This window comes from Dermacentor andersoni, chromosome 7, assembly GCF_023375885.2.
Source record: "Dermacentor andersoni chromosome 7, qqDerAnde1_hic_scaffold, whole genome shotgun sequence".
NCBI lineage: Eukaryota > Metazoa > Arthropoda > Arachnida > Ixodida > Ixodidae > Dermacentor > Dermacentor andersoni.
Window position 1 is genome coordinate 170,689,530 of NC_092820.1, and position 23,363 is coordinate 170,712,892.

General features: G+C 46.7%; 1 long non-coding RNA gene across 1 annotated transcript in view; it reads left to right on the top strand.

Annotated features, from left to right (window-relative positions):
- LOC140219367 (uncharacterized) overlaps positions 1-23,363 on the top strand; it is a 207,685-nt gene that overhangs the window by 184,196 nt on the left and 126 nt on the right. The gene's annotated exons all lie outside the window — the stretch shown is intronic.

Consider the following 23,363-nt stretch of genomic DNA (forward strand, 5'->3'; position numbering starts at 1 on the left):
GTGTGAGTGTGTGCGTGTAATAAACGGCTACGTGATCTAAAATAAAGGCTATGCAACTTAACGAAATGTCTCTTCATTCAGCTTCAACGTTCAAAAGCTAAACTCCTCAACAAGCAATCAACTCACATATGCATAGCATTGGGTCGCTCAGCATTTTTTTTGGGTTCGTTGCGTGGTCGTTGGTTCTGGACTTTGATTCAGTTTGCATTGGGGGAAAGCTTCGCGTTCAACCATCTTTCTTTAAGAAATGGGCTTTCATTCTATTCCCTGCTGCGTTTGTTAGTCTACCCGTCGAATTTATCAGATCTATTGTTAAGAGCTTCTGCGCAAGCTTGAGTGCGTGTCCGTCTGTGTGCATTCGTTGATCTACTAACCAAAAGAAAGAGAGAACGGAAGATAGAAAAGTATGTTTGATCGCTCGCGGGGTAAATATTTCCATGGATAATTTTCTGTTGCAGTACATGTAACCCATCTCTCCCTCACCATTTCCCCTCTCCCTATACCGACTCAGTTAGCGTCGTCCCACAGAAGAAGGAAGGAAAGGAGGAAAGGCACCCATCAGACACCGACAAACCGGGCGCCCAGAGTGGACAGAAAAGCTCGTGCGAACGCGCACGTCACCTCTAGACTTCTCGCGCTTTGCGAGCGATATGCCGGGCTTTGAAAAGATGGAAAAGATTTCATGCACTGTCACAATGCAGAGAGGTCTAGAGCCTGTGCAAGGTCCTCTGCGCGCTGAATGCGACCGCGGCCGCATCTTAGTGCCGCCTAGCGCCCACAGCACGACCTCTACAGCAGAGAGGCCAGATAGTGAAACAATTACGACACGGAAGCATGCACCGATGCATAGAACTTCATAGAACGCGGTTATAAATTTATCGCGGGCAAGCAAGCGTAGTCTCTTGACGCATTTCAATTTGGCCACATCGGCACGGTGGACCGTTGCAATTTGTAACGATTGTGCGTGCTCACAGAGCCTTGTGCACTTATAGAAGGACAGATTGCTCTGAAATTATCGAAAATGAAGGCAGATAAAGCCTAACAAAGAAAGCTACAAGAACGTCTGACTCCACAATGACAAAGATCAGACAAATCCATGTACTACCCACAATTCCTATGGTGGCTTGCAGCGCCACAGTACAGTAATCATCCTAGGAAACTCTATGATTTTATTGATTAATTTGGGTTTCGTTATGTTTTCTATACATTACCAATCTTTAAAAGAAGAATCACGCTCATGGGACGAGTTAAGATAATCGAACAAATAAAAATGACCTCCAGAGAACAAAAATATCGCAGCGCAATATCCAGCGCTATCTTTGATTTTCAGTTCTTTTCACCCTTTTTCGTAACCTTTTTTTTTGGTTTATTCGATCCTGCAAAACCTTTGAGATGGTTCGAAGGAATGGCTTGACACCCCCCCTCACACACACACCATTGCCCCTGATCAAAGATTTTCATAATAAGATTCCAGAGCTCAAACGACTCAATATCGAGAGTGACCGAGTGCCGCTGCGCGTCAGACGGCAACACCCCGTAAGCAAGCGTGGAGAAAAGTTTGAACGATGGCATGCTGCGGCAAATCTTGACCCGACACACAGCCGCACATGCTTGCCAGGCAAAACGTATCGGCAGGAGCCGCGACTGGCCGAGACGTGCGGTAGTTCCTCGTACGTGTCGTCACAGGCGTTTCGGTCTGATATGATAGCGGGGCCACCTCTTCCGCGCTCTCGCGGCGAACAATTTCGGTATTGCCTGTAGTTACCTAGGAAATTCCGTGACAAATATCTCGAATCAGCAGCGACTTTCACGACATTTAAAGAAAGAGTGCATTAAACAACGGCTGCCCTCAAATTCGCCTCCTAAACAAATACCCTTAAGGTATTAATAAAATCATTCTTTTGTTAATTAGCGGCAAGGTATGTCCGCTTCATCAACAAAAACGCAATGCTCGCGGCGCACTTATAGCCTTTTTAAAAAGAAATCATTATTGCCTAAAGAAACAATATATATATATATATATATATATATATATATATATATATATATATATATATATATATATATATATAATGTACCATGGGAGTATTGGAAATCCTCAGTGGAGATGGCTAACCCGCGGTTGTTGGCCCTCCAACGTGCTTGTTTTAACGCGGTAGCTTTAAGGGCCCCGTGTAGCAGAAAGTCCGGCGTTGGTGTCGGCGCCGGCGGCGATGTCCGTGCGAAAAAAATCTTCCCGAACCACGCATCCCGATCCACGCAGGCCCTCCGCGTGGCGCATAGGCGTTACGGAACTAATTGAATTTCTGAAAGTAACACGCGTCAGAAAATTCCCAAAGTACGGCTCAAACGCAACCTATGGACGTGATAGCGTCGGATTGTAATTTGGATATACGGGAAAAAATATTTCGGTTACGCGGCAAATCAAACACAAACCCCTTTTCGAGCTGCCGTTTGAGGTATGCCTTTATAGGAGCGGCGTGCCCAGCTTAGTTCTTTGCAACGCCATCCAGATGACCCCTGCCCTGCGCATCCGCGACCGCGGCGGAGCCCGCCATGGGCAAAAAGATAAGAGAACCAGAAAGCTCGCCCTCGTGGATAAAAAAAAAATTGTGGTGTTTTACGTGCCAAAACCACTTTCTGATTATGAGGCACGCCGTAGTGGGGGACTCCCGAAATTTCGACCACCTGGGGTTCTTTAACGTGCACCTAAATCTACTCGTGGATAGCGTACTCCGCCAGCGTTTCCAGGAAAACACCATGGTTACATAAGCTGCAGTGGCCGCGAAACGCGAGAGGCGGTCAGGGATCTTTGAATGCTATCACGTTCCACTCTTAAGAGGAACCTTTAGCTCGGGCCCAACTCCGATGCGGCCTATTCAAACACATGTAAAACGCAAAACCGCTCTTCTGAGATAACCCCTGGACCGATATTTATGAAATTTGTTGCATTTGAGAGAGAAAGTCAAATTTTAGCCACTCTTCGAAGTGGAATTTCAATTTAGAGCATGAACTTCGTTATAAAGATTTTCAAATATTCGAAAGTTTGAAGAAAAGTGGAAGCACGAAGTCTACAAATTAATAACTCTGCATCAAGAACAGGTACCGCGGTTCTGTAAACAGCGTCCACTACATCATTGAAAGCGGACAAATTTGATGTCATTTTATATCTTACTTGAATTTGTTACGTAGTGTAGAAGGGTTCTGCAAAAGCTGTATTTCCATATTACTAAGTTTTTTTAGATTCATGTGTAAAATATTAATTTTGTGCGCTTTAGATGCACTATTCGATGCAGTTCTTATAATTGTGATATAATTTTTCATTGCTGAGTTGCAGAGTTGTAAACTTGATAGGTTCTCTTTCTGAACATTTAAGGAATTTTTGCCACTTTTTTATTAAAATATTGAAGGCCTAAATAAAAAATTAGAAACCAACAGTCACTAGATATTAATTTTGCCTTTTAAATGCAACAAACCTCGTCAAATATGGTGCAGTGGTTGCCTAGAAAAACGAATTCTCCTTTTACATGTAATTAGATAGGAGCAACCGAGCTAAAGCTTCCTCTTAAAGGCGAAGCTTAAGCGTCCTCCAAATTTTTTTACTCATGTGCGTGCCGGTGTTTATCATTGTTCTTGGTTTCGGCTCTTTGGGTCACATTTATATTAATGCATGCCTGCGTAGACGTGTTCTGTGCATGCAAACAAATTTGTGTGCGTGTGCGTGCGCGCGAGTGTATGTGCAGTGTGTGTGCGTGCGCTCAGGATTACTGTCTACGATTTGAGGGCGGAAACCCCACTGGCCTTAAACATCTTGCCAGGTTTCGATAATCGTTTCTTAATTTTATATTCCAGTTCACATAGTTCATCCAAATCGGCTGCCAAGAGGCAGCGTCTATTTATGTATAGTCCTGTCTTCTACTCGCTCGTTCCCAATTTATTCGGTATGTCTGTACGCTGTCCTATCTTTCCTTCTGCCCTCCTCTCTCTTTCCTTTGCAATTGTTACTTTGTTTGTCTGCTTCTTCTCGGAGCGAGCAGGGGTCTCAATCCGACGCGGTGCAGAGGCGCAGTCAGACAGAGAGATTTGGGGACAACGTGTGTATACGCAGCGCACAGAATGCATCGAGAGGTTTGAGAAAAGAAGAACCGAACTTTTCCGAGTGGAATGCTTCGAAGTGAACGCGTACGCCGATTTGCTCGGTGCTGTTGCTGCGTATGGGCTTTCTTTGCTCCTTCGCCGCTTTCTTGTGCCGGTGTTGTTGAGAAGCGATTCCAAGCGGGGGATTTCATCTAAATTACGTTCCGCTCAGCTGAGCCCTGACAAATACCCGCGCCCGCGGCTTTGGTCAGAGAACCTGTCAGTACAATAGTTCGTGTCCTCGCCAAGGGCCATATTCTACCCTTTCCCCCTCAGCATACTCTCTCTCTGCCTTCATCCCTCTTTTTGTGGCTCCAAGGAGTCTCGGCTTCTTGCTATCAGGCCTTCCACGATGTCGTTTTCTTTGCATTGCAAGGGTAGGCATGCTGTACTCTCACCAGCCTATAACGGTATGGAACAATCACCATCGCTCACCGTGTGTTTCCAGACGTCGGAAGCTTGGAGCGCGCGCGCGTAGCTGTGCTTTTCCACGGGGAGAAGCGAATAGTGCGGCATCTCCTCGCGCTGTTCCGTGGAGTGGTTTGGCGTCGTATCCATATCGCTACTGTCTTTATTCACAGTAGTAGCTGCTCAGTTCTTGACACGCTCAGATTTTGCAGAGCCATTGTCATCGGTATCTGTACGCTACACGCTCGATACATCGTAGTTTACCATCGTTTATCACCATCATCATCATCATCATCATCATCGTCGTCGTCGTCGTCGTTGTCGTGATCATCTACACCGTTCGCGCGGTGTAGATGATCACCACCACCCTCATCATGATTATCATGGTAAATGACGACAAGTAATCTAAAACGTTTATCATGACCGCTATCGTCATCATCGCGACCACCTACAGCACTTTTTACCGTTTATTGTCAGTCACTGTGAGCATTTATGTGCATTGAGGAGTTCCCGAAAAACGAGATGTGCGTGACCGCGGTGATGCTAATATTTTGCGTGTTTTTCCACTGCGGGCGGCGCATCACGTTGGTGCACCTACAAAGAAAAGGACGGCTACAGCGTTGTCGGTAGCAATGAAATAAAAGCTTTATGTATTTTTCACATTCATACGCGGATTATTATACCTGCGACTGTACAGCAGCGTTCATAGAGTTTCTAACAGCTCAAGATTTCTATTTTGAATGAACAAATTCTTTAGAAACACTCGACTCTAAGAACTCCTGAAGCACAAAATGAGAGCAAGGAAAAGCAAATAAGCTTTATTGCGGCAGGTCACCTAAATCGCGCAAACTATCGTTCTCACCGCTTCAGAGTTAGGAACAACCAACATATTATATACATATATATATATATATATATAGTACTTGCGGTACTTTTGCTTAATTTACAGGCAATACATTTGGCCTGCAAAACCAACAACATCAACTCTCTGTGAGAGATTGAAGTGAGAGATAGAAACTCAAGGGGAGATGAAAGGAGCAACGTGCGGGGGGGGGAGACACTTTGATCGAGAATCCGGTCTGTGGCGAAGGACAACGAAAAACAAACTTGTTCACCACTCATTTCCGCAGCAGTAGCAGTCGTTGTCGTCTTTCCACGAAATCCCCAACGAGCTCGGTTGGGAGCCCGGAGATCGCGAAATGCCAAACGCAAAAGAAAAGATAAGAAGGAAACGAAATGCGGGAAGCAAGAAGAAAAAATGGCTCAGCGAGCCGAGGAAATGGCGCTGAGCTGTCCTGCTGTCCTTCGAACCGAGTTGTAAACAAGCAGCGTATATACATTTTCGCGCTATGGCTACGACTTCAAGTTCGCGACGATGTTGCCGCTGGGGGAGGTTGTAACGTCAGCTCCGCTGGTCGGTCCCCTGACCCTTCGCCCAGTCATCCCCCTCCCCGCCCCCTTCGCTGTGTCCCCTTCTTCCCACACAGCAATCCCCTACACGCCTCCTCCTCGGTAGTCGAGCGACGCGGCAGTGGGGTCAGTTTCGTAATGACTTTATGTTTCTCGACCCTTTTTTGCTACTCTGCTGGTTTCCTTCTTCCCAACTTGAACGCTGTTTCAATACTGCTGGCTCGTTTCTATAGAGACGAGGTTACAGTTTCCTTTCGAGCTGCCGCTATTCAGACGAAGAAAAAGAAAACGAAATTTGATGAAGAAAGGGGGGCAAGAAATAAAAAGGGCGACGCGACGCAGCGTATTCGTATATGCCTCCCCCTCCCCCCACCCCGACCCGTTTGCATTTAAGAGGGATGGGGAGAAGCCAGTTTCTCGACTCATCTCTCTAGGCGCGAGCTCGCGCCTTGAAGGTTTTGGTCGAAGTTGTCGAGGATCCTCGCTCAGGCAATGCCCGCCGCCTAACCCGAATTGCCCCGAACGGTCTCGAATAATAAACGCCGCCTCTTGCAGGCCTGCCACCCTCTGCCGTATACAGGCGGCCTCGGCCAAGAAAGTTTCTCTCTTCCTCGAACATACTCCTGCAATGGCAGGCGTTGAAGCAAGCGAAGAAAAAAGAAAAACAGCTTACGACGAGGAAAGGAGGAGAGCAAGAAGGAGCCAAGAAAGAACGAGAGAGCGTAAGAAATAGTGCCGGCCGGAGGAACGTTGTTTAAACATGAGGTCTCGCCTCCACAGCCCCTCTCTGTATAATCCGCGAGTTCTTCGAGTAAATAAACGGAACGTGACGTCCAGCTCGACGCAAGTGGGCAGAGAAATAAGGCCGCTGTTCATCTATCAAGCCCCAGTGGCGCTGGTCAACAGTTTTATTTGCGCAGGCGCAGTGGTTTGGGAGGTTCGGAAGGATGGACGGGAAAAGAGGGAGGTAGGCGGGGAGTTTCGGGGTGGAGGGCGAAATGAAAGAAGGCTGTGGTGGTACACAAACAGCGCGGAAAGTGCGAGCGCACACTTCGCAGCCTTGAAAGTGCAGGGAGCCGCCACGCTTGCTGTTATACCGTCGGCTAACGAAATTCGGAAAGAAAATGCGCTCTATTTTCTTCAGCCGCCACTTCCGTCCTGTTGATTTATGTGCAGTCCAGGGATGTTTTTAACCGCGCCACCCGCTTTAAAAAGTAAACTCGGGCACTCTTCTGTTGCGAAGCGCGTCGTACAAATTACTCGGCGTTGCAGATGCGACTCCCATTTTCGTGGGAGTACAAGCGGGTTCACTGTTTCACTTTCGCAGAGCTTCATCGTTGCTTTTTTTCTCTGTTGCTTTCTTTCTCTACTTTTTCCCCCTTTGAGACCTCGTCGAAAGCTGGCATCTTTGAAAGGAAAAGGAATGGCCGAAGTGGAGTTGGAGCCCGCGAGAAAGCTCCTTTTACGCGGAGTATTCTACGATGAACAGCCTGTTTGACGAAATCCGGACTTTCACGTTAGCGAGGGCATAATCGCGGTTGCCGCGAGTCTAGTTGTTTAGTGTGCTAACTACTGTGCAAATATAATAAGTTTAGCCGTTCCGCTTGTATTATTGCGACAGATCAAAACTGGGTTTGCAGTATTTATTGAATAAGTTTAGTCGTTCCGCTTGTATTACTGCGACAGATCAAAACAGGGTTTGCAGTCTCTATTGGTACTTTGCGTTACGAAAAGTACCAATAAACACTGCTATAACGCAATGTACCAATTGGTGCTTTGCGTTACGTTATACAAATGCTGCTGTCGTCGTCGTGTCGTGTCTTCATCAGCGTCAGGCCACCTTAGACATCCGCAGCTTCATCCTCAACATATGACAAAGAAAAAGAAAGCTACGCCTACCATCGCCGCCTGGAAATTAACTCATGCCATTGCATGAGTTCGAGTGGAAGAAATCAGCATTCTGGTATGAATGTAGAGCGTAATGATGGAAAACAGCTGCAGGAGCTGTCAAATTCGCAGACGTTACCATAAAAAAAGAACGAAGAGCATTTGACGAAGTTTCCTTCTTCTTGAATGAAGGCAGAGTGGGTTTAGCCGTGTAATGAGTACAGACGAGCAACGCATCATCAAAAGAGCATGCGACGTATACTCGTGTTGGGCCAAGGTGAAGCAAGAGGAGACGAGATGGATCCAAAGAAAGCTGGCAATTCATCGTTAAGAAAACAAGTTAAAAGTTAATCTGTACGAGACAAAGTGAGAAAGCTCTTTCTTCAAATCCAGAGAATTCCACCCTCGTATAGGTCGGTATACCGCAGTTAGATTTCGGAGCGCAAAATAGACGGCGGTACCTGCTGCGACGCCATACGACGTGTTCTGAGTGCAGCTGAATCTCTTACTCGTCGTTAAAGAGGAACGGGTTTCTATTAAGCCTGTGAACTGGATGTGATAACACATTGGATATACAAAGCAAAGTGTAGCACGGTACACCTGAAAAAATAGTATCCACCAACACAATATCAGCATACCTTGAAATACGAATAAGGGGAAAGGCGAGTTAGCGTTTTGTGCAGACAGCACCTCTTAGCAAGTAAATAATTTTCCATCAGATATAAGTGAATGTATTTACCGATTAGGCTACTCAGCTTTCAAAAAAGGAAAAGATGTGTAGTTCCAATAAGAATGCGATATGAATAGTTACGACTGTGAGTGATCTGGAAACAGTTAGGTGTCTTCTCGTACACGCTTGATGTCGCCGCATGCACTGTCGTGCATCTTACTGAATATTTCGCGTCCAGTGATGGGCGTTTTATTGCAAGTAAGCTGCTGCTGTAATCGCGGCTCGTACATTCGTGCAATCGCAGTGCATTGCGCATGCAGTCATGATAATATGCCGTGAACGATTCTCATCTAAACGCACTGCGAAAATGTTTACACCCCTAAGGGCGTTTTTTTGTAACACAGGTAACACCCTTACCTTTAGGGCCTTGCATAAATTTACAGATGCCGACAACGGAGCTCTAACTATAGACGTTCGATGACAAAAGACGTAGTTGAAAACTATGTAATCATTCTGACAGCCTTGGGCGCAAGAAATATCCGACAGGAGAGTTTCACATCTCTCCCTCCGAAATTCTCTTGGCGGATATTTCTGTGCGTCCAAGGCTGTCAGAATGATTACATAGTTTTCAACTACGTCTTTTGTCATCGGACGTCTATAATTAGAGTTGCGTTGTGGGCATCTATAAATTTATGGAAGGTCCTAACAGTAAGGGTGTTACCAGTGCGACAAGAAAACACCCTTAGGCGTGTAAAAATTTTTTACATTGCGTATTCTTCGGAGTTGTGTGGATTACAGAAATTAATAAGGTGTTGTATCATGCCAAACTTTTTACTGAGCACGTAAAGCATAACACAATATTGTTAACAGGATACACTTTCAATACTTTCATTATGTTTTAATTCGAATGACTAATGTGGTAACCAGTAAGCTAGTATAATAACAGCGTAGATAAGTGGCCAGGCCTTCCTGTATAGGTAGCTGTGACTGACCGTTCTTGCTGCTTACGCATCTCCGGGAACTGTCGGTCTCTCGCATGTTCAGAGAAGCCTGTGGTTGCGAGACGCAGCGAAAACAACAGGTCGGAATTTTCAATGACACTCAAAACAATATTATCGACAAGTGCCGACTGGGGAGTAGTATTCGCTCACAGTCATCGGGCTAAAATAAGGCCGTGCATAAAGTATCACCAGCATTAACGCTCCGATTACGCTTTCGGTTGGAAGCGTTGAATTACTGGCGAATAATAACTCACTTAGAAAACAGATATTTTTTTTCCTAATTTGTTCAGCACGTCTTCCGCTATCGCAAAGCGGAAGCCGGAATGCGCTCACTGGCAGCGTGGTTACGTGTTCAGACAAGGGAGGGTGCATGCAGCGGCGCTGCGAACGGTGCTTGTTCCAGCGCCTAAACGCTGCTCTGCACAGAGTAGGGGATCGGGAACAGAAAGTCCTAAAACGAGGAGGAGGAAGGCGTGAAAATGTAAAGAGTGAAAAAGGCAATAAAGCACGTGATAATGATATGTACAAATGAGACAGAGGTGAGCACTTGTTGGTGTAAACAGAAAAGAACTTGTCAATGAAGCCATTGTCTTGAAAGAATGAGAAAAGAAAATTTAAGGCATGGCGTTGCTTTAAAGTAGCTGATCCAAGATCATGTCAGTAATAAAAAGAAAAAAAAAAACCTGTAGTCGGCGACAATCCAAGCAGTGGCACGTGTACCGCGGTGCAACTCAAATAAAATTTGCAGAGATACGCCAGTTTCAGTGGTGTCTGTGACGTAAGGCGCTTTCATATTTCCTGCGTCTTCAAGACGGCTACTTTCACCGTACAGATCTATCTTGATGTCACTGGTTAAAGGTTGAAACCTGTACGCCTGGGCAAGTTTTATGGGAGTTTATAATGTCAGTACTGAGCCAAATGTAATATATTAGATACACCGAGCTTTTATTTTCCATTTAGCCCTGCATTTATTTACATCGGAGAGCGATAGTACTTAAGCTGCGAGCGGACACCATCTGCGCGCGTCATCTTAAGAAGTGAGGTATAGGGACACGCGCAGGCTTCACCTCTTTCGGGCTCTTTGTTTTGCGGAGTGGAGGCACGGAGGGGAGGTTCAGTGAGCTTTTTTTATTTTTTTCTGAGCTTGTACTTAATTCTTAGGCTGTCACCTAGTATAGTATGCTTCCTAGGTCTAGTGATTCTATTCTACTAGACACCATCCTACTAAAATAACATGTCCTTTCGTCTCTTTAACCTGGACACTCGAACTAAATGTGTTCGACAGTTTCTAAAGCTCCGCAGTTATTACAACAAATTGAAGTAGCTGACCAGCAAATTTGCATGGCATAGGGCCAAGTAGAAAAATCGCGACAATATAATGACTTCACACTCCATGTTGGACCCAGTTGACATAACAAGAAAATAATGATTGAAAACGTAGAGCAAGCAAGGAATAACACTCGACTGCTAAGGTGCTTTACTTCTGCTTACTTCTGTTTTGCCAAAGGAGATCAGACCTGCTGACAACGTTAACGTTCGACAAACAACAGTGCTTCTAACGACGGGCGTGAGCTGACTGCCGAACGTGACCGATACGTACCCGCCTAGGCTCCCGCTGTTGCGCCAGAGCTTAAGCTTAACGATTGCCACCTTTTAGTCGTTGCTTGAGCGCTTCGAGACACTATGCCACTCGCACGATGCCGAGTGTGCAAGAGAGGAAAGTAAAATAAAGAATTATCTAACGTGCACTAAACCACTCTGACTATATCTAACTACGCCAAGACGAACACACAGTAGATTGCTCAATCTCTCGAGTTTCCCGATCCGCGGCACGTAGCGTTTCTTGTCGATCTGCCATGTGAGTTTATATGCGCTTCTGGAATGGATGTCGCGTGGTTTCCACAAAAAGAATTATATTGCTTGTCTTTGTATGGTTTCGTTGCACTTCAAGCTGTGGCTCTATTTTCTACCCAGAAAAAGAGAAAAGTAAAGTCAGTGATAGATTGATAGAGAGAGGGAGTTTCGTACATTAATGTTTCACTTGTTAGTGAACCAATGAATGAATTAATTAATCTGTGTGCGTATTCTGACATATTTTCATGTTTATCGTCAGCATGCCTGGAATACAGACACTTCCACTCCATAATGGCGTAAGGAAACTGTACTTTAGCGCTGTCGCACCGTTGACCAGCATTTTTGTTTGCCGTCTTTCTGTTTCCATACAAATAATGGCGGAAATAGAGGAAGCGTTGACAAAGCCATTGTTTTTTCGCGGTCATTAAGCATACTGTGCCATTGATTTGCGCAATTCGAAGACGGCGCGAGTTGTTCCAGGCGATGGGAAGTTGATGGCCTACTTGTCACCGTTCACGGGAGGTGGCCATTATCTTTCGCCATCTCAGTAAACGGTTGTGACTTTGAAGCTCACTCTAGTGCGTCCCACTTGTCTCCGTGCTCCCATTCACATTTTTTGTCGTTTACACGGGGGGTGATGTTTTCGCGGTGTTTAACATTAGCTGCGTTTGCGTGTATTCGACAGAATGCGACAGTAGCGCATCGCACTTCCTATAGCGCCTCAAGAGTAATGCGATGCGCCAGCGCCTACATGTGGCGCCTCGCTCCTGGTGCAATGATGGCCACACATGGTTTCGCACATGGAAGCCATAGCAACGCATTTCAGACGCTTCCGGCGCCACGCCGCAGCTCGGCGAGTGCACCAGATCGGCGCAGCAAATTCCATTTCCCTGAATTCGCAATCCGATGCGATCGCGTTTACGTGCACTCCGAACGTCTACTTGCTCGTCTCAATCCACCCCTATCTGACGCATTAATGTAACGCTTTTTTGTAGCTCCTTAGCATCATTTACGCGAATGCGATACGATTCGATGCGCCGGTTGTCGTATTCATGTAAACGCGACTACTCACCGCATCTTCGGACTCTTGCAACGAGTGATTAAATTATTAAACAGATTCTTCATTTTCACGGTCACAACTTGTAAGCGTCTACCGGCCGCCGTTTGTAGCTTGCAGTTCACACATATAGGATAAGGTACCAATCTATTCCATGGCCCACGCTCGTGCACTTTGGCAGTGGAACAGATTAACAAGCGATCTTAATTACTCAGGCAAAAAATAGTCGTCTGTAAATAACGAAAATAACAAAATGGCGAATAAGATATGACGAGAAGAACCAATAATCAAGCTGACTTAGCAAGGCTACGCGCACGGCGGCGGCTCATTGGCTATGGCGTTCTGCCGCTGGGGACAAGATCGCGGGTTCGAATCTTAGTCACAGCGGTTGTATTTCAATAGGGGCGCAATAAAGAAATGTTCGTGTGTGGAATTTCAGGTGCACTGGTGGTCGGAATCAATTTGCAGCCCTCTAATTCGGCGTCTCTCGTAGATGTTGTATACCTTCGGAACAATTACATAAATCAGTCAGTCAATTAAGCAAGCAAGCAAGCAAGCAAGCAAGCAACCAAAGTTGACTAACTCCAACGAAATGAAGATGCCCGGTGGCCTTGCCCAACTTACTCGTAGCTGTTTTTGGCAACATTTCTAGCTGCAGAACTGACTGCACACGTAACTAATCAGCAGCAATATAAAAAAAAGAAGAAAGAGAAGACGAAGACAAATCCCCAGACTACTGGGAACGCACCCTGTCTTGCCTTCCAAACACTGGCGCATACCCTCTATGGGGCATTTGCCAAAAAGCAGGCGGTTTCCAGTATGTATAGAATTAAAAGAAAGATAAATGTGGATAGTAGAGCGTGGGAGTAAAGAAATGTGATTCAGAAGTATAAAAAAGATATTGTTAAGAATTTTGGGCGCCCTGTCTGGGGGAAGAGAACGCCGTGAAACCGCAAATTGGCGACTTCTCTTTCCCCTTCCCCTCAGCCATGTATATGCAAATGCATGCCTGAAGTAAATAATTAGACTGAGATTGTTGCAATTGGGGGAAAGGACGCGAAACCCGGTGACTTAACGACTGGACAGGAAATTCCGGGCTTATATTGGCTATACAGGCCGCACCGTTAATTACAGAACAAGAGAGTACGACCTATGTATCAAGATGTCTGCACATTTTCCTGCACGTGTGAGCCCAGCATTTCTAATACACCTGCATACTTGGCAAAAGCGCAATTGCCTGAACATTTGGGTTGGTGGAGGCATATAACTTCGGAAAGAGACGATATATTTGTATAAAGCATGCATCTGTGGTTCTGCGCAGGAATAAACGCGAGTTCTTCGCGTGCATGTCTGAATAAGCGCGTATTCTCTCAATTCAATTTCCGTTGCTATCTTGTCCGTATTCGGTGTGTAAATGCGCTTGCGCACACCGGCACCTTCCTTGAAAAAAATCCGCCTGCATTTCACCCCGCGAATGTGGATGTACGGCGAAACTGTCGCCGACCTTAGACAAGCACGACCGACGTTAGATTCAGATTCAGATTTATTGGTTCCAAAAAAAAAGAAGTAATTACATGACAAATATACAGACGAGGGTCCCAAAATGAAAGAGCTGTAGTGGGACCCTCGGTTAATAATAACAACATTGATGGTGATATCAATAGTCAGCAAATTAGCCTATTATAAACAACAGCTGCAGATCAAATACATCATTAGACATGTCATTTACAAACACGAAAAAGCACGTTATAAAAGAAAGTCGGGAAAAAGCATGGATGAAATACAAGGAATGACATGTGAGATAAAAGTCAAAGGTATACCGCCAGATGGTAGTTAAGTTATCGCAGGAAATGATGCTTAAGGTGATTTTTAAAAATTGCTTTTAGACATTTAGAAAAGCACCACCACCACACGCGACGTACGTCACGTGCACGCGCACATCTGCGGAAGTGCAGCGTATACGTGCTCATTCTCCTAGGCATGGACTAATTCCATTTCTTATAATAAACTGCGCCAGTGAATTCGTATGGTACGACTTATACACAAGCTGCAGACATGATAGCTTCGGACAGTAATTCGAATATGTGAGAATAACGCAGCATCAGCGACGATATCGCCTGATGACGCATTTGATGACGTCATCACGTAAAACGTGACGTCACGTGATGAAGTCTTCGTCAAGCGATGATGTCACCTGATGATGTCGAGTGCTTCCCACTAAATTGCACTGCCTCCGGGATCGGTCCACATTTTTGTGTGAGCATGGCGCACGAAAAGACGATATATCCTGACCAACTAGAGGCTTTTTAAAAGGGCCTTCGCTATGAAAGCGTGCCAGTCTTTTCTGCAAAAAGTTAGTTGCGGCTGACACTTCTTCCTTCCTAGTCGTTCCTCCACATGGTTTCGAGTCTTATTCCAGGGTAAGAAGTATGAACCAGCTAGCCCAGAAACAAGTATATAGCAATACTGATGCTTAGAATTAGCTGGAAACTAGGACACTGCGTAGGTGCATTTAATGAATGTTCACGTTTAAATATGGTGCAGCGATACATCTTTATGATCCACAGCGCTGCACGAATACCACTGAGTGAGCTGTTCCAGCCGCAGCATGGGCTTTGGTTCATCTGTTTTTTGCTCGGCGGAATAGACAATGTAGAACGGGCTAACGACAACGACTGCGAAACGCGTGTTTGAGTTTGGAGCGCAATAAGATCGATATCCTGGTTAATAAATGAAGGCAGAGCACATTTTTCATGCGTCGCGCGGACTCGTATACGTGATGCCGTGCTCGTAAGTAGTTCGGTTTGCCAAGACGAATGTTTGCTATAGCGCGCGGTAAGCTTATTGGAACCATGCGTCGCAGAAATATTGTTTTTTGCCGGTCAGTTTGCGTCAGAAAGCGAATGAAATATTGATGTCGCCGTTTATATGTGATCCATTCACGTTTCCCCAGCCGCCGCGTTCGATGCTCTCGCATACTGTTGCGCTTGCTTCGGATGTGCGGGTCTGTGCTGCGGTACAGCGACAGCGGCTCCATTTTTACCGGAAGGCCAACTACGTTCATGGAGTTCGACCAGCCGCAGTTACCGACCATATTTGCACACGAGTATGAGAAAGCTGCACTATGCAGCGCATTGGGAAGCCTGGTAATGTACCTCCGAAATAACAATGTTTCGCCAAATCCTAACTGACTGCTATCCTGCATTTTAGGGGCAACATCGAATGAAAACGTCATGCCCTACTTCTCAGCGCTAATCAAAAGGGTCCGGACATGGCCGTCTGACTGTTTTCAGCTTACCATTGTAACTGAACGTAGAAAAGTCAAATGGGTATACACAACAAACTGAGCTTTCAGCGCACACTTAAACTCAAAATTTCAGTTTGAAATCGCTGCCGCTAAGCCCCTCCCACCGACAGCGACCGACATTTTGGCAAGAACTGTGTGAAGTGAGAAAGTGCGGTGACATCACTGTGCATTCTACTCCGAAGCAATTGGAGGGCACTTCGGACGCTTTGCCCCGCACGCTCGCACGCTGTGGAACCCAACTTGGCGTCGCTAGGGCGTTGTATTTGAATTGTGCCTGCAATTAGTTCACTGACGCAGTGAAAAGCAGCAACAGACCACCGACACGCGCATTTGAAAACGAAACGACGTATGTTGTTCATGACGTATTTAGGACTCCTGCATTCGCTTCCGGTGCTTGCAATAGAAGAAAGCGTTACAGTTGAGGCCGACTTCCGTTACTCCCAGGGAGCTATTTCCTGAAATTACTTCAATTTCGTCACCACGCAGCGTTGCTAATGTGCTTTACAGTTAAACTGAGGCATTTAATAAGTTCTAACTTTCTGCCGCACGGAATGCACTCTAATTTTGCCAGCTTGCCATGGGACGTGTACGCCTTTATTGTATTTATCCATACTGTTATCTCAATGTACTGGGGCACTACAGGCGAAGTTAGTGTAAAGAAAACAGAGCAACGTAATAATATTCAACATCACCAGGCATTTCCTTCGCGCACAGTGTGATTAGACAATGCTTCAAAATTTCGTGCCGTGGCGCCTTTAATTGAAACTAAAACAATTTATGTACCAGCAGACGTTTTCACATAGAAAACATTGAGGCTCATCAAGCCCTTTTAAATGCCGCTTGACTACGCTCCTCAGCATCTGAATGCCTGATAGGAGGTAGTTAAGACTAAACGGAATCCACTTGGAGAGGTGCTCCATTTCACTTGTACAGAAAATATAAATTATCTTGAAACAAATAAAGTGAAGGATTATAATAACAAGAAAGGATACCTCAGCACTGATAAACACTAACACGTAGAAGAGGGATGTTCGACTGCTGAAAGAATGATTGATTGAGACTTTATACGATCACAGATATATCAAGGCTCAAGCTACGCACTGCTTTCGCGGTTTACTTCTTATCTTTTCTGGTTAACATCCTTGCCTTCTCTCTTTATCGTCCAACCATTCCTCAAGTATGTTTGTGCATGTGTGTGTGTGTGTGTGTGTGTGTGTGTGTGTGTGTGTGTGTGTGTGTGTGAGCGCAATTATTTATGGCAGCCGAAACACGCCCCATTCCCCAGGCCGCCTTCGTGCATTTATCGCCGCTGCTTTTGACCTTCTGGTCACCATGACAAAGACAATTTGATTTCACTTGATTCTATTTTATTTCGTTGTATTTCGTTTAGCTTGCGTGCCTTGGCTACTCGCCTTTGCGTAATCAAGCTGTTTCCGGTAGGACGGGGCAGTGTTCACCTATCGATGGCGTAGCCATCGCTCTTTTGAGGCAATAGCCTCATATTCCCCATGAAGCGAAAAATCTGGCCTCCAGCGTTAACATCGGATGGCAAGAAAACTCGCATGACCAAGGGATGACGTCACGTTGCCGACCCTGGACCCGCTGCGGCTCGCACTGCGAAATCTCACATTGAACAGCCATGGCGTCGGCTGGACGCCGTGGCCCACACCAAAAAGATTGTCACTTTTCCCCGAAGGCGAAGCATTGAAAGTGATAGCATGATTTAGCGTTGCACTGAAGATGTTCCAGGAGGCTGGCGTGAGGAGCGTGCCAGTAGCGTTGCAGGTGTCGCCCCTCGACGGCGCACGAGATGGCATGACTAGGGAACACACGCAGACGATGCTCAGCGCCGTCCACTTTGACCTTCGCTGAGCTTGAAGGTCAAATTTAGGGGACCAGGCGTTTTTTGGGTTTGTACATGGAGTAGTACAGCCGTCGCTCTAAAACCCGACCTGACCCACTCCCTAAATCGAATTAACGTAGAATAAAGTGGATCAAAGCGGATTAATGTGGATTAAGGCGGAGTAAAGAAGATTACGGTGGATTAAGGTGGATTAAAGTCTATTGAGGTGGATTAAAGTGAATTAAGGTGATTAAGATTGGTACAAATTAAAGCAAGGTGGATTGAGATGGAGTCTTAATTAAAGGTGATAACTTCTACAAGCTCTCATGCTTTCGCCTTCAAATCACGTGAGGATACTTAAGTGACTGCCAACTTCTTTTTTTTTTTTTCCTAACTGCTTATCTTTTCAAGACGCAGTGTGCTAGTGCGCACTCCATTTCGCACGACCGTGTCGGTTGTGGACAAAGTTTTCTTCCGCAGCTGGCTCCGATGCCGCTCATCACGCAAGCGTTCCCATACTGCCCCTCCCTCTGCGAAGGCGCTGACTGCACTGGCCCACTGGCATTCGATGCGGTAATTTCGGTTTCAAATTGCTTGCTTCGATATATGGCGAAATAAAACGCGCATACAGCTGCGCTCGAATTTCGCATTAGAGAGTACCCTAATCATCACACATTTTTTAAAGCGAAGATTTCTTTGTGAACCTGGAGGGATATTGCCGACCCACGCGTCGGTTTAGAGAGGAGACGCGTGACACCCCTCTATCAGGCCGTGGCTTACCTTGGCTGCTGCTGCTGCTGTACTCCTGTATAGGTCACACATAGCTCAGTATATACATATAACCAATCGGCTCAGAGATAGCCATTTACACTAACATAACTAATTGCCGGGTGACCGACTTTGTTCTCTGGGTTACTGCAAGGAAACAGCGAAAGGTACCTAGATACCCTCACTACAACAAATATTCGCCTTCAAGCGTGTAACTCCTTTATAGAGCTAAATTTTCTCCGAAGTATTGCGCGCCTGCTTCTCGGTCTCTCACTATATGAAGGGGGCACCCCTTCCCAATTAGACAGTGCAACCGTAAACAGTGCCGCTCCCGGAGTCAATGTAATCCGTAGTCGCGTAGGTCCTGTGGGTTGCGTGGTAGGCGTCTCCGCGTCCTGCCATCTTGTCAGACAGGCACATAATTGCTAGGCTGCAAAACGCGGTGCAGGAGATGAACAGTTTTATAGCATTTATTTAACCGCTTCACGAAAGCTTCACTTCAGATAGATTGTACCATTTGCGTTTGGATCTGCATGACTAGTTGTTGTTGCTGCTAACTCTTTTGACAGTGGCTTAAATGTGGTTTTGTTTTGCGATAAAAACACTATCAGAAGTCAGCGCTCATTCGACCTATTTTTCTTGTGTTTTCGTCTATCTTACTCGGTTTAGTCAACCATGATTGTGAGCTGATCTCAAAGTCGACCCCTGAGCGTACAAGCGCCCAATGAAGCTTGCGTTCTATTTTGCTGTTCTTTAGCTGCGAAGTATTCGACTTTCGGCCAAACGAAGACCTCCGCTAAAATTTTTTCCAGAAGAAACGAGAGATGGAAAAAGGGAAATGTACGAAGAGGAAGAAAAATAGTAAAATGCAGCCTAAACAACCACACGCTGGAATATAGCGCTGAAGTGCGTTGAAACACTACAAAGCTCCGGTTATATACAGTCGCTACGAGAACGTTCATCCGTGCAGTCCTTTCTCCTTGTGGGACGTTCTTTTCAGCGCTATTGCCATTTATGTCTGTTTTCCATAGTACCAACTCGCCCCGGTTTATATGCTGCTCGGATTTTAAGCACCCGCTCATAAAACACGGGTGATTTGCTCGCTTGCTAGCACATCCGTGAACGCGGGGCCGCTTGGTGACGATGGATCGCCGAGCTGCTGGTCTGTAGAGATCTGAGAGTACTGCACGAGGGTATGGGTGGCGGGGGGGGGGGGGGGGGGAGGGGGGTGTTCAAAGGTAGAACATTGTAAATGTCGAGCATGTCTCTGCGGTGCATTTCATTCTCGACACGAAAATCCGGCCCCCACTTCTAAGGGTCTCCGCGTAAAAGCGCTAGGCCAACAGGAGTCGTTGACCGCGTAGCACTTGGAAGGTTCACGAAAGGTATACAACAAAGGGCAAGGTGAACCCGTCCTGAACAACCGCCCTGTTCGGCACTCTCTCCTTCTGTCGTACGGCAGACGCGTCCAACGGTCGTTATCTCGCGGCCTTCTCGTAAACGCGCTCTCCGCTCCACCTCCTACGCAGCTGCATGCCGCGGCGGAATACACAATCATGGCGAATGCAAACGACGGCGTCTCTTATACGGGGCACCCCGCCAGAGCAGCCTACGCGTGGTAGGTCGCAGAGTTCCGTGCTGTCGTTGGCTTGTAAAGTTTCGAGAGAGCGTTCGTATTCAGCGGGCGCGGACAGGAGACGCGTGCCTACCGCGTGGTGGCGCGCCTATCTCTGCATCATCGCCACGGTGCGTGCCGGTCCGAAACGGCCCACGGTGCCAGGGTACGACCGTGCACCACCGTTGCACGGGTGCGGCGCCTAGTTTGGTTTTGTTGTCTTTAGTGATGGTACTTCACAATCATTGCCGCCCTGCAACCAGTCAAAAACGCCGGCGAAGCAAAATCCCGGGGAATCAACGCGTGATTGAGGCCAAGGAGATCGCTTATTCACTACTGTCACATGTTCTGGTCTATTCGGCTAGTCCTTATGTCGAAGCTTTAGAGATGTCCTCAAGGTGCCGGAAAATTATGCAGGCTGTGAGCCCTGAACAAACAACCGGTCGCGAATCTGCACTAATCATAGTTATCTAAGTGCTGCTACAAATCTATGAGTTCCTGTTGAATATGTTCAGTTATTTCTTTCGGAGTTTTTAATACGTGTAGCATTCTTTGAGAAGTAATCGCGATTTATTGTGACTCCCTAACCGTTTTTTTAGGCTCATTCTGTGTTGCACTCCAACACAGCGGTAAAGGACGCATGGTGGCGTCGTACCCCCGTGCGAAGGTACTGGCGGTACGGTGCGTCACCGCACGGTGGCACAGCTGTAATGGGAGCTTTCTCGCTTTCTTCTCTTGTGGCAGCAAGTGTTTTGGGACGCGGTCGTTTGAGATGTAGCCTCTGGTCATAAACGCTGACGGGGTTCTGAACTAATCCTTGAGGAAGTGGCGCTCGTCGTACAGGGTGGCTCCCACGCACGAGTAATGCGTGGTGGTAAGGGAGGCGCCACCCAAACCTCACAATGCAACATAGTGCCGCAGATAACTACCTTCCAAAGCATGCTAAACGCATCCTTGGACAGCAACCGGCTTGTTCTTCATACTTATTTTTCACAGTTTTTCTGCCTACTCGCGTAACTGTTGGAGTCCTCCTACTCCTCGCTACAGCAGTCATCACACGATTCATTGTCAGCCATTCCGATGCGAAAAGCAAAAGACTTCTAACCGACAAAGCAGGGTGGCCTCGCGTCGGCAAAGTCCAGTTTGGATGCGAAGGTGGAGCGAAGAGTCCAGCTGGTCCAACCTGTTGTTTTCAAAACGTGAGCGTTTCATATGGAAACTTGATACCTCATGCTAGCACTTGAAGTTTTTTAGCGGCATCTGACCTTGATAAAAATATGGACTTCTCTTTGCTGCCTTGAAGAGCTGATCGAGCAGAATTATCGGCGTACTCCTTACACATGAGGCCACGGTGACTTTGAAGGTACTGAAATGTCACATGGTGTCCTTTCTTGGCCAAGATATGAATAAGTTCTGTAATCTCGAATACCCGTTGTTCGTGTGGTCCGAGCCACGGGGCTCAAAGCCAAGATCATACGCAATTACAGCTGAAGGTGATTAAGGCACTGTTACAATTTTTAAGGACAACATACCTGCGGAAGCAGCTCTAGCCTGAATTTGTGTTCGTTGCTCTACATATGATACCGTGCTGTGATAGCCTGCGGTGATGTTCACCCGCTGGTGTCGTGTGTCTGTTTTCTCTCTCTCTCTCTCTCTCTTGCTCGCTCGCTCGCTCTCTCTACTTTCTTGTATTTGTACCTGGTCCTCCCCGTTCCCCAGGTAGGGTAGCAAACCGGATTTTTCGTTCTAATTAGCCTCCCGGAGGCTTGTTCCTTGTGTCTCTCTCTGCCTTTGATATTTTAGCGCTACTCATTTTCGCCTTACCATAGTTCAGTTCTCCCCACTTGCGACATTCTCCATTTAAAAGGTGATTTTTGGCTTTGCAAGTGCGAAATAGAAGTGCCATCATCGTTCACTTTAGCGCAGGTCCTCTGATTCCCCCGTATACACGAGATAAGTAGTGACAGGTGTGGTATCAGTATCGTGTTTCTATATGGCATTTTGCAGGCGCGTGGTATTGGCACACATAAAAAACGTACGTGATATAAAACATGTTATTTGCTCTTGTTCTGGAATGGAACATACACTTATTGCCGTGTTTCGTCATGTCTTAGTGTTTCCGTGAGCCTTGTATTCGCGCTCGCGAATGTTAGGCTTGGAATGTAGTACTCGATAGGGACATGATTTGCACCTGTCCAAAAGCATTTCCAATTTGTTAACTTCAAGAAACATGCCTTACGAAAAAGAAAAGACAATACGCCCTATAACTCCAATAGCCAATAATTTCATATGACATGTGACATAGGGGAACATATGGGTCTTTATATGGGATTACTGCATATGGGAGTTATGGGGCATATGTTCTTTTCGATAGGGAATCGTTCTCTATGTGGACTTTAGAAGTTATGCGACTGTATTTTTCTAATTGTTGCTTCTGTTACAATCCTCGCATTGTGCAAGCAAAGAGTAGCCGGCGCCAATTCCAGACGCTGACACCTCCTTAAAGACAGTAATAAAATGAAAGCCGACAAGACGCGGAGACGCTCGCTCCCCAGGTTATGCGAAGACGGCCACGTAGCCTCACGACCCGTGCCGGCAAGCCAGTACGGTGTGCCGTATCGCACGCTCACGAGCCAGTGACGCACACGGCAGACCCGAAGTGTGCAAGCGGTTCGCGCTCGCAGTAAATTAACTTTATGACGGCCACACGTCCACCAAAACTCCGTATCTGCTGTAACCACTACAGTGAGTGAGTTAGGGTCCGGGCATTGCTCGCACTAGGCAAGCAAAAGAGGCTTATCTCGACTGTCGGCCCCGCCAGCTCTATATTTAGGCGCTCTCAGCGACTGCCAGTAGCGGTAGCGACGCTGACGTTAAAAAGGAAACGGAGCAAGAACACAAAGCGGAGGAAGTACACGAGTGATTAACGTTATGGCGCAGCTTGTGGGAAACGCCTTTTCCCGCTATACGCATGCGACACGTGCCGTTTTGCGTGCCGTGTAATAGTATAGCGTGCCAGTACGCTCTCTCGTTAGCCAGTTATCCTAATAGTTAAGGGGCCAGCGACAACGCTACGGCAGGTACGCTAACTCTTCCGGTGTCCTTCCTCTACCTGTTTCCTGCTCTAATCTTCCGTTTAGATTTCGTTTAGGCCTTTTCGTTATTCTATTTTTCTTCCCCTCTCGGGGCGTGCACGCCAGAGGAATTGGCTTTGCCTGTCAGGCTTAAAAGCGCTGCAAAGAAGCTCTCCTTCCTGTCCACGGACGTGATACGCGTGCGCGAGCGGCCGCGTCGCACCGAGGCGGCGTGCTTTCACCTGAGGCGTCAATTGATTTACGGCGTCCAGCGGTGCGCGGAGGAGCCCGCTCCAGGCTTCCGAGAGGTTTCTCTAACGCGCTGGCCTCGA